The following is an 11392-nucleotide window of genomic DNA, read 5'->3' on the forward strand; positions in this document are numbered from 1 at the left end:
AATTAGACACTTAGCCAGAAATTATGTTTGGTTCTGTTCTTGTCCTGATCTGTGATTTCATCCATGTAAGGAACTTCTAGGATAGAAATTCCCTTCATTGATGCAGACCTGCAAATTGTTTGTACTGTATGGTCTTATAGAGTTCCCTGGGATGTGAAAGGTTAAGTAACTTGCCCTTGGTCACCATCTAAAGTCATTCTTTATCTATTGTGGCCATGATGCTTCTCTTAAAGTATTTAAAATAATAAGAAAAAAACTGAATAGACAAATGTAGGAACATTAAGAACTATAAAAAATATTTGGTCTATAATGGTATTTATTTACTAAGAGAATACATACAAAATGTATGAATCAATAATAAGTAAATGTGCAAAGTCAGTTGAAAAGTTTTCCAAAAATGTTTCTGAGGTATGGTTAGGCAATTAGACTGAAGTGAGCACAGTAATCCTAAAATCTCATAGCTCATTGAACAAAATAGAATCTTTCGTATAAAAAAAAAGATTGGAAAAGTAAAATAAAATTCTTTACATTTGGGTTTTCTGTCTCCCTACTTTTCTTGTTTTAGTTGAGTGAAAATTTCAGTACTCAAGATGAAATGTCAGTTTTTGAATGATTAAGAACAATTTTATGTTTACCTGAGAGTGCGCAGGGTACTTCCATGGTTTTAAGTACTGCCAAAACACTTGTACTGACAAAATAGATGCTGTCCAGATCAATAATTCCATCTAACACTTCCTGAAATATAGAAGTTAAATTTAACTAAAACTACAGCAAAAGCCTTTATGGACTGAAACAATTTCACATGAATATTACTGATAAACCAGAAGATAATACTTTATTCATTTGATATAATTTCTCTACTTGCATAAACAAGACTTAGAGCAATAGTCTTTGAGAATCACTGTGACTGAAAACTTAATTACTATGTCATCGGTACAAGATCAGTATCTCCAATCTTAGCAAGGCTGCTCAGACGATAACAGACAAGCAGCCCACTAACAGAAACATACTAAGAGCCTTTTCAGTTTAGTAGATGTACCAGAGCTAACATTGTGCTAGGATGATTTTTGAGAGCTCACAATCAACTCAGTTCCACAAGGAGGCAAAAACTTTAGAGGTAGATATTAAGCTAGGAGACAAAGACACATGGAAAATCACCTATGCTCTCAAAATGAAAAGCTAGGTAATAAAGTGGAAAGAACTCTGGGTTTGGAATCATAAAGATTTAAATCTGACTTACTATAGCTTGTGACTCTAGGCAAGCTACTTAATCTCTATCTGCCTCAGTTTCATCAAATGTAAAACAGAGGTAATACCTCACAAGATTGTTGTGAGGATAAAACGAGATAATATTTGTAAAGAACTTAGCACTTTGCCTGGTATGCTGTAGAAACTATATAAATGCTTCTTCCCTGTAGCTATTTAATTTGAAAATTTATTCAATTTTTAAACACAAATGGTAAATGTTTTATGCAAAATACTCTGTTGGGGAAGCTAAAATTAAGTATTTTTTGAGGTGTCAAGTGAAGATCAGTCAAGAGTACAGGGCCTTGGTCAGTAAATAGAAAAACATTTATTAAGTACTTTGGACATATAAAGTTGGGACAGTGGATAGCGTGCCAGGACTAAAAGTCAGGAAGACTCATTTTCCCGAGTTCAAATCTGGCCTCAGACACTTACTCTTTGCAAGTCACTTAACCCTGTTTGCCTCAGTTTCCTCATCTGTAAAATGATCTGGAGAAGGGAATGACAAAGCACTCTAATATCTTTGTTAAGAAAACCCCAAATGTGGTCCCCAAGAGTCAGACATAACTGAAATGACTGAATAACAACAATGTATAAAGTACTATGATAAACAGTGGGACTTCAAATGAAAGGATAGACAGTCCCTGCCCTCTCCTTAGGTTTCTCTGAAATAATACCATTTGCCATTTCTTAGAGTATAATATTCCATTACATTCACACTTTGTTCAGTTGTTCCTCAATTGATAGGCATCCTGTTCTTTGTTATAATAAAAAGACCTGCTATCAACATTTTATGCCTATGGATTCTTTTCCTCTTCATTTGAACTCAGATTGCTTTCTTGAATGAACCAGTTCAAAGCTCCACCACTAGTGAATGCAGGCACCACACTTTCAATGATAACCTGACCGTTTAATGCTGAGAAAGCTCTCTAGCACCACTGCTCTCCTACATATGCCTATGTAGCAAAGATGACCATCATTTCAGAAGAATCATAAAGACAAAAAATCTAAATTCGAATGCAAAAATGTATTGGGGTGTGTGGGAGGGAATAAGCTTGCACCATATTACCAATAAAGATTTGTAAATGAGGAACTGCTTTAAAAAAGAGGTATTTGAAGACTGGAAAAGGGAGATGTGTCTGTCATGCATTGAGAATGAAAAGGAACAGATTGACAGTCTAGACAGTATAATGGTATCTCCAGGATGCTGAAAGATTAAGAAGAAGACCTTTCTAGTTAGATGTCAATCTTCTATGGAGAATTTACAGAAAACATGAACAAAAATTTCACAAGATGGAAAAGCATGAAGGATATTCACTCTGGGTTGGTGGAGGGGATATCCATAGATAAAATCATAGATCTTCCAAAATAAACCTAAGACTTTTCCAAAAATGGAAGGAGGTTCCCCTGTATTGTTCTAAATCTAAAGAACACAAGAATAAAGATGCAAAGCAAAGAACTATGTATTACTAAGAATAAATGTCAAGCAGAATACTTTCTATAGTTACTAAAGAATTTCAACTTTTAAATATTGTAGCATAAATCAAGTTTTCAATAGAATGGACCTGATAAGCAATTAATAACTATAATATTGAATAGTGTTGAATGAGTGATTCTATAGATGCATAATGCAAAGAAAATTCACATTTATATGGTAATTTGTAAGTCATTCTCCTCACAACAACCCTTTGCAGTAGATGGTTGTAGATATTATTATTCCCATTTGAGGAGGATATGCCCATTATCACAGAGTTAGTAAATGTCTGAAGTGAGATTTGACCCCAGATTTTCTGCTTTCAAGTCTGGTGTTCTTCCCACTATATATCACACTGGAAGGAGAGCCTGGAGTGGCAGAGTAAGATGGCCTAGTGGTAAGAGGTGTCTAGTATCTCCACTACAATTGCACATATTAATGATTTTTAACAAGACCTTCTTTTAAAAATTAAAGCACTTGGATGCAGTATGGGTAAAATTTAGCAGTCTTATTTCCTATAACTGAAGATATGGATGGAATGGGAACTCTGATGAATGTGAAAGAGAGACATGCATGTTAGAGAAAGGCAGACCTCAGTGGGCTCCTTTAAGAAAAGAAGAAAGGAAAGAAAGAAACATTTATGAAGCATTTACTATGTGCCAGATACTATACTAAATGCTTTACCAATACCTCATTTTACCCTCACAATGACCTAGGAATTGAGGAAACTGAGGCAGGCAGAAATGAAATGACTTGGCCAGAGTAATATAGTCAATGTCTTAGGCCAGATTTGAATTCGGGCCTTCTTGATTTCAGGCCCAGCCCTCTGTCTATTGTACCACCCAGCTGTTAGAGTCCTGGGTGGGGGGAGGGTTTGTTGGATCATAGAGGCTCCACCATGAGGTTATTGGGCTAGAAGGGAGGAGAGATAATTCATCAGGGTTCTTTCTCTCTTGCCACTTTAGTATTTTCTTATGACCTTTATAATGGCAAAAGTCTGTCTGTATTTTCTATTGCTTGGTATGATATAACAATTCTAATTAACTGCTTATGATTTCCTAGAAATAGCATAGCCCCTTCATAATTTCTTTCTATCCCATATAGGGAAAATGCCAACTTCTAGTGTTTTGGAAAAAATATGCCAGCCCTTCACCACCCCCATTCCCCTTCCTAGTTATAATAGGGTCAGCTGGAGCTTCTGTGGTGAAGTGTCAACACTATATTCTCGGTGAATTTACAACTAACTAGGCTCTGATTTGATATGTTGTTAAAAAAAGTGTGCAGTTTAATTCCTGGACTGTGGCTTTGGGCTTAGGACATTCAGAAAACACTAAGAAAATCTACGTGTTTCAAAAAAGATGCAGAAGAACTCTATAATTCACTGAAAAAAGGTCCCTAGGACCTGCAGAATTTGTGGAATGGCCAAACTGTAGCACCGTACTCTGCAGAATTTTGTTATTCATTTCTTAGTGACAAGTTTTGCTCAATTCTTATTCTTACAGCTATGCAACTCATCATCTAGGTTAACCTTTTGTTTTCTTGCTCACAATTTAGGTCCTAACTAGACTCATCATTTAGTGGTTAGAATTGGAGAATGCACACGTTCAAATTTTCATAAATTCACCATGATGAAAACTTACCTTCAATCCGTTTCCTTATAGTTTCTGTACTTTCTTGGATTGAGACATTTTGCAAAACCAAAGATGAGCAAGCAAGTGCAACTTATGAACTCTCAGTCTGATGTTGGATTATTTCTGGAATCATTCTGGGTTTTGGGAGAAATATCCAAAAAAGTCTAAATTATTTCCTACTGTATCACTGAAAGATGTTTAATATAAGCACGATGCAAAAAATTCATGAATTTCAAGTCTGTAAAGAAGGGCAAAAGTATGTTAAATGGGCTGAAGTGGTGATGGTAGCAAAATGTCTTTACATCAGATCATGAATAGTTAGTATTGGTAGGAATGTTAGAGGTCTTCATTTTATAAGAGAGGAAAACGAGTCCCAGAGAGGATATTAAGCTAGCTGGTGTGAGACTTCAGGACTCTTGGCTCCTAATACAAATCATGTTTATAACAGTTAAAAAACATGTTTTTTAAGTATTACAGGTGTATGTATTCAGAGATTTATCTTGACAGATGTGGTTCAAAATTTAAAAGTGGTAGCCTACTGATGCTAGGTCTGTCAAGATTGACATCAACTCCAAGAACCCAGAGTAGCTTGAACATATCCACTCACGTATCCACTCCTTAAGTAGGAACAGCCTGTTTTCCAACCAGACAAACCCATACAATAGTTCAATGACTGTGATTACTGAAATATTGACAGAACCCATGAGGGTCAACAAATGCTACATTAACATGCCGTTAACATGCTGTAAGATGAAAATGTCTTTTCTTAATAGACACAATAGATTTCTCCCTTTATATTTTCTTCTGTTTTCCAGATGTCTATTGGAAACATCTGAAATTGAAGATGAGGAAATGGTTGATTTTCATGCACATTGTAGGATCTGTATAAAATAAAATCAAACTATCTATGGACATTAATACTAAGAGCCTGACCAATCTTAAGGAGGAAAAATAAGATGTGGAAATCTGAAAGCTAAAAAGTGTGTGTGTGTGTGTGTGTGTGTGTGTGTGTGTGTGTGTGTGTGTGTGTGTGTGAAAGTGTGTGTGAATGACATAGAATTTTTACCTCATTGATGTAAGATTTGTCTTTTGCCTGAAGGGGAATTCTTAAATGTTTGCCAGGCTTTTTTTCTAGGCCCATTCTATACCTGGTTATTGTTTTATTCTGCATACAATTATATGGTTGCTTGGTCTTACCCTGGACCTTGGAAAGCTTGTTGGAAAGGACTTTGGACGTCATCTAGTCCAAATGTTTTTTTCTACTGAAAAGGAAAGTGAGGCCTAGAGGTTAAATGACATGACCAAGGTGACATAGACAGAGTTTGGATTTGAACAAAGACCCTCAGATTTCTCATCCAGTATTTTGTCCTCTATGCCATGGCCCATTTGATGACAATGCAAACACCTAAGAATCATTCTATGATTGAGGACTCTAAGACAAAGAGGAAAGATGGTATGGTCGTACAGGTATCAAACAGTCAAAAAACCCAGCAGGTAGAAATGGTTTTGTATAGTAAGAATTTTGTCATCAGTATATAGAGATATTGCCAGTAGAATGAAAATCTCCTCCTTTTAGCCTTTTGCCCTTGTACACTCTGCTCTCTCTCTCTCTCTCTCTCTCTCTCTCTCTCTCTCTCTCTCTCACTCGCTCATTAGATACAGTAATAAGAATAATTTGGTGAGTGAAACACTAAAAATGTCTTAACGGTATTTGCAAAAGACAAGTGACTTCTGTCATTGATAAATACTGAGACAGAGAAGCAAGATCATTGTATTAGGAGCCAGGAGTCCTGAAGTCTCACACTAGCTAGCTCAATATCCTCTCTGGGACTAATTTTCCTCACTTACAAAATGAGGACCTCAGCACCCCTACCAATACCAACCATTACTGATCTGTACCAAGGCATTATTTGCCTCTCTAGCAGCAATTTAACACAAAGTTCGATTTGTTCAAGTAAAACACCAATCAGTCAGCAAAAAGTTTGAACAGACTCTCCAACTTAACAATGTCATGGTAATGATGCTCAGCATAAGCATAGCAAGCACCCAAACTGTTCCTCCTCTGCCAGTATGTGCTTTCCCAGGCCGCAGCCTTCTAAGCCTAGGTTCAGTTGCTTGATTACTCTGTTAGTGACAAACTGAGTGGTCCTCATAGCGTTGTTCTAGGAGTCACAGTATAAGGCAAGAATGATGACACATAGTATAGAAAACATTTTATAATGTACCTTATAGAAAAGTTGTCTATCAAATAGCAATGATAAAAGCTTTCTTCATCTTATATGCCAACAATTATGTATCTCAAATGATAGTCATCTAAAGTCCTTGAAATAAAAAGTATTCTTCCTAAGAGCCAAGCTTTAAAAGCTATAAGTGGTCAAGTTGGTCAATTTGGAGTCAGGAATACCTGAATTTAAATCCTCCATCAAACACTCATTTAGCATTGTGACCCTGAGCAATTAATAAAATGGGCATATTAATAGCACTAATCTCACAGGACTGTTATGGGGATTGCCTGGAGAGCTTATGTAAAATTTTTTTGTAAACATCAAATCAATACATAAATGATAATAATAATAATAATGTTATTCAGTCATATCTGAGTCTTTGTGACCCCATAGACTCTAGCAAGTTAGTGCTATTCTTGGGATTTTCTTGGCAAAGACACTGGACAGGTTTTCCATTTCCTTCTCTAGTGGATTAAGCCAAGTCACACAGTCAAGCGACTTGCCCAAAGTAACACAGCTAGTAAGTATCAGAGGCCAGATTTGAACTTGGGTTTTCCTGACTCCAGGCCCAGTGCTCTATCTACCTAAGTGTTTTAACAATAATAATTATTATTAATAAGATGGATCTGGCTCATATTAAGAAAACAATAGCTTACATTAGCTAAACACAATTTAAAATCACCAACAATACCTAATAACTCGGTTCCACAATTCATAAAATCTCACAATTCGTATAATATCTTGCAGAATGCTAGAAACACCTCTGACTTAGCTTTGCATTTTCCTTCTACTCCCTGAGCTCCCAATTCATAGCACTTAAAATGAACAAGAACTTAAAGCGTTTCTTAAGGAATTGAATAACAAATATCATGTAAAAATGTCTATGTGTTCCATTGTTTGAAATCCATTCTGTTAATTTTATCAAATTTTCAAGAGGCCCATCATTCATAAGTTACTATCCCTTCACAGAAAGGTCTGGGTATTCAAATGATAAATAAATGCAAAATAGTAAGGCCAATGTAGAAACTTAGTGTTCTAATTTTCTTTATATAGAAGAGGGTAAACTTGTAGAAACACAAGAAATGTATCTTGAAAATTGGAAAAAAATCAGGAAAGAATGGAAACTTTCCTGTACTTGTGCTATTACTGTTAAACTTAAGTATAGAACTTTGTATATACATATATTTATACACACATATATTTGTATATACATATATTTATGCACACATATGCCTATTAAATTACCCTTAGATCCAAAGCATTGTTCTAACTTGCCAAGATCTATCTGGGTGCTTAGACTATCCTCTAAAGTATTAGATATCTTTCCCAGATTAGATCATCTGCAAATCTGATTAAATTATTTTTGAGGTCATCCAGTTTGAAATGTCAGCAGTAAGTGCTGTGGGACTTTAGGAGAGAGACTATGGCTAGATCTAGAAACCATCACTATGGAGATGTATATTGACCCCATGAGGCTAGGACTTACTACGGTGTAGAGAGAGAAGAAAGGAGGGCCCAGGACAGACCAAGAATCATCTTCTTTCATTGAAGATGATCATTTAACAACAGAGACTGAGAAGTGATCAAACAAGAGATAGCAATTCCAAGCAAAATTGCCTTTGAACAATTCAAGAATTACTGGCAATTTCACAGATTAGTTTTAGTGGAGTGATGAAGCTCCATTCCAACAGGCTAAGAAGCGAGGAGAGGACAAAGAGGAAACGAATGTTGTATCATTTCTAGGAGTTAGGACATAAAAAGGAGGAGAGATATAGAATGATAGTTGTGAGGTATGAGAGGATCAAATGAAGGACTTTAATAGATGGGCATAGTTGTAGTCAGCAGTGAATGAGCCAGTAGATAGGGAAAGACCAAAGATTAGAGACAGGATAATTGTGGAGCCAATCTTCTAGAGAAGTCAGAAGGATTTAGGATCAAGGATATAATTCTAACTGGGCTTTCATCTAAGCCTGAAGCATTTTGCTTGCTGCTGCTGAAGCAATGGCTTTGAATTTGTGTAGAGAATGCTGAGGTTTTGAGATATAAAAAGGGGGGGGGAGGGAAGAGAGCTCAAGGCAGATGACACATTTTTTTCTTTAGTAAAGTAGGAGGCTTCTGTTGAAGGTGGAGATGGGAAAGCACGGAGGAACTGAGATGAGAAGGTTCGTAAGGGCTACTGTAATGTTTGATAGAGAATCAACTGGTGGTGGTGGTGGGAAGGAATTATGGGAAGATTGTGGAATAAGGCAGGAAATTACCTGGCTCTCCCTAATTCTCCCACAAAGAACTTATAATGATGTCTCAAAGTGAATTTTTAAGTGGCAGAAATAATTAAAAGTCAGGGTAAAGTAGTTGTTCAGCCTAAGACAGCTTGGGAGGACATTAGGAAAGATCTGACCTCCCAGGTGGTACAGATACCACAGAGCAGATTCTGCTGAGTCAGCAAACAGCAAAGCCCTTGGAGGCAGACTCAGTTTTGGGAACTTTTGCCCCACATACAGCCAGATGACTGTTTAGGGAGATGGTCAGGGGACCTCCACTAATGCTAGATGTGGGACCCCGGCACATTGACAAGAGCAAGTTGCTTAATTTCTTTTAAGTGAGGTAGTTAGACTTGGGTAACAACTTTATATGTAGGATTCTGAGATTTGTTTATGGCTGGTATTTTTAGTCTCTTTGTTCAGGATATGTGTGCTACTGTTAGGTTCCTTCTAGACCCACAAAAATAAATTTTAGATTCCTTCTGTTCGAGAACCATGTCCTATCTTTTTTATTTCCCCATCTCCATTGAGTTTAGCATAGTATGTCACTCATAGTAGGCATCAAATAAACATAATTGACCATTCTTCAATTCTGGTTTCATTCCTTTCTATTTCAACTGCCACCTGCTCTGTTTCTTTTACCTCCACTTATAGAGATTCAAACCAAATCTATCCCCACCTTTCAGCCCTTTTACCTACTTGATCCTTAAAAGGGTTGCTGAACATATAGAAAAAGGCACAAATCCTCTCCCAAGTTCACTCCTATTTTCCATTCTTTTAGAATTTAAAATTATGGAGTAATTAGCAAACAGAAAAATGTAAGGCATTCCAGAATACATACAAAATAGTTTCCACATTTTTCTTTTTTTTTTAATAATGATATAAGAAAAAAAAATATCATTAGTAACCTTTATGTAGAAGGAATCAGTAGCCATCCCAGCCATCATGACCATCAACAGCTGACCAACTGCCGTCACTGGGCCAGGCAAAGCAGCCTAACTGACCCGGCCAGCCATTCTGAAGATTAACAGCAGTCAGAATGTTCCAGGAGAGCCAAACAATTGTCCAAGAGCTGTAGGAATAGAAGTGAGAGCCCTATAGTCCACTAGCCCTTTTTCCAGAATACCTGCTACCCCTCAATCCCCCAGCCATCAAAGGAGGGGGTGACCCTACACTTATGCAGAAAAGGCTCTACTGCACAACTGTCACCAACTGCCACCCATGCCCAATTAAGCACAAGAGTCCCAGGATAACGGTGCTCCCCAGAATACCAGAACTGCAGTGATCATTCAAGGGAGGAGCCCTATGCAGAAAAAGTAGCCATAACCACCACCCACACCCAATCCCCAGTTATCAACCAACTGCCATTACTGGGGAAGGCAAGATAGCAATGTTCCCTCAGGGTGAGATGGATTAAGTGCATTCTAAATGGGACAATCTACCAACAATTTTATTACCACCACTTCCCCATGAACCTAAGTGGAGAAAGCCCACTACACTGTGCCCAAGAGACCTAGAAATAGCAGCAGCCCTACTTCCAGTCCCACCCTTTCTTCCCCCATTGCCCAGGGAAGCTACACTTGTGGAGATGAGACTTAGAAACTGTCTCTACAGATACTGAAGCCCTTGCCTCTTCAGCAAGCATAGCTACTGAAAACTCTGGAAAGAAAGTTCATGATATCATAAGTTTTGAGCTGGAAGGGACCTTAATGGTCATCACACCTAACACCCCCATTTTGCAGATGAGGAAAAGGAATCACAAAGAGATTGTGACTTGCCCAGGGTCACACAGTAATAAGTGTCTGAGGTGAGATTTGAAACCAAGTACTCCTGACTCCAAATCCAGGGCCCTCTCCATTCTTTTCTTTTTTTCCCCCTCTTTTCTAATTAAAATTTCTAATTATTTTAACATTGTTTTCTCTTTAATTTTTTTCTTTTTTTAATTAATTTATTTTGAATTGTCAACAATCACTTCCATAAGCTTTTGAGTTTTAAATTTTTCTCCTCCTCCCTCCCCATCTCCCTCCCCAAGATGGTGTGCAGTCTGATATAGGCTATACATATACATTCCTATGAAACATATTTTCACATTAGTGATGTTGTAAGTAAGAATTAGAATCAATAGGAGGAACCACTAGAAAGAGGAAACAAACAGAAGAAAAAAATAGCAAATAGTATGCTTCAATCTGCATTCAAACTCCATAGTTCTTTCTTTGGATGTGGATAGCATTTTCCATCATGAGGCTTTTGGAGATGTCTTAGATCCTTGTATTGCTCAGAAGGGTTAAGTTTATCAATATTAGTCATCGCACAACGTGGATGTTACTGTGTACAACATTCTTCTGGTTCTGCTCACTTCACTCAGCATCAGTTCATACAAGTCTTTCTAGGTTTTTCTGAAGCCAGCCTGTTTATCATTTCTTATAGCACAGTAGTATTCCATTACATTCATATACCACAACTTGTTCAGCCATTCCCCAATTGATGGGCATCCTCTCAATTTCCAATTCTTTGTCACCACAAAAAGAGCTGCTATAAATATTTTTGTATATGTGA

The 11392-nt window shown here is 37.1% G+C and overlaps 1 long non-coding RNA gene across 1 annotated transcript; it reads right to left on the reverse strand.

Annotated features, from left to right (window-relative positions):
• Positions 1-641: 641 nt before the first annotated feature.
• LOC144454312 (uncharacterized) lies at positions 642-10637 on the reverse strand. Its single transcript, XR_013482691.1, has 3 exons — positions 9745-10637; positions 4360-4484; positions 642-735 (listed from the first exon to the last, which is right to left on the reverse strand). It is a non-coding gene; the product is annotated as an uncharacterized LOC144454312 (long non-coding RNA).
• Between the last annotated feature and the right edge of the window lie 755 nt (positions 10638-11392).

The sequence above is a fragment of the Phascolarctos cinereus genome, unplaced genomic scaffold (genome assembly GCF_003287225.1).
Source record: "Phascolarctos cinereus isolate Bilbo 61053 unplaced genomic scaffold, phaCin_HiC Scaffold_726;HRSCAF=1367, whole genome shotgun sequence".
Taxonomy (NCBI): Eukaryota; Metazoa; Chordata; class Mammalia; order Diprotodontia; family Phascolarctidae; genus Phascolarctos; species Phascolarctos cinereus.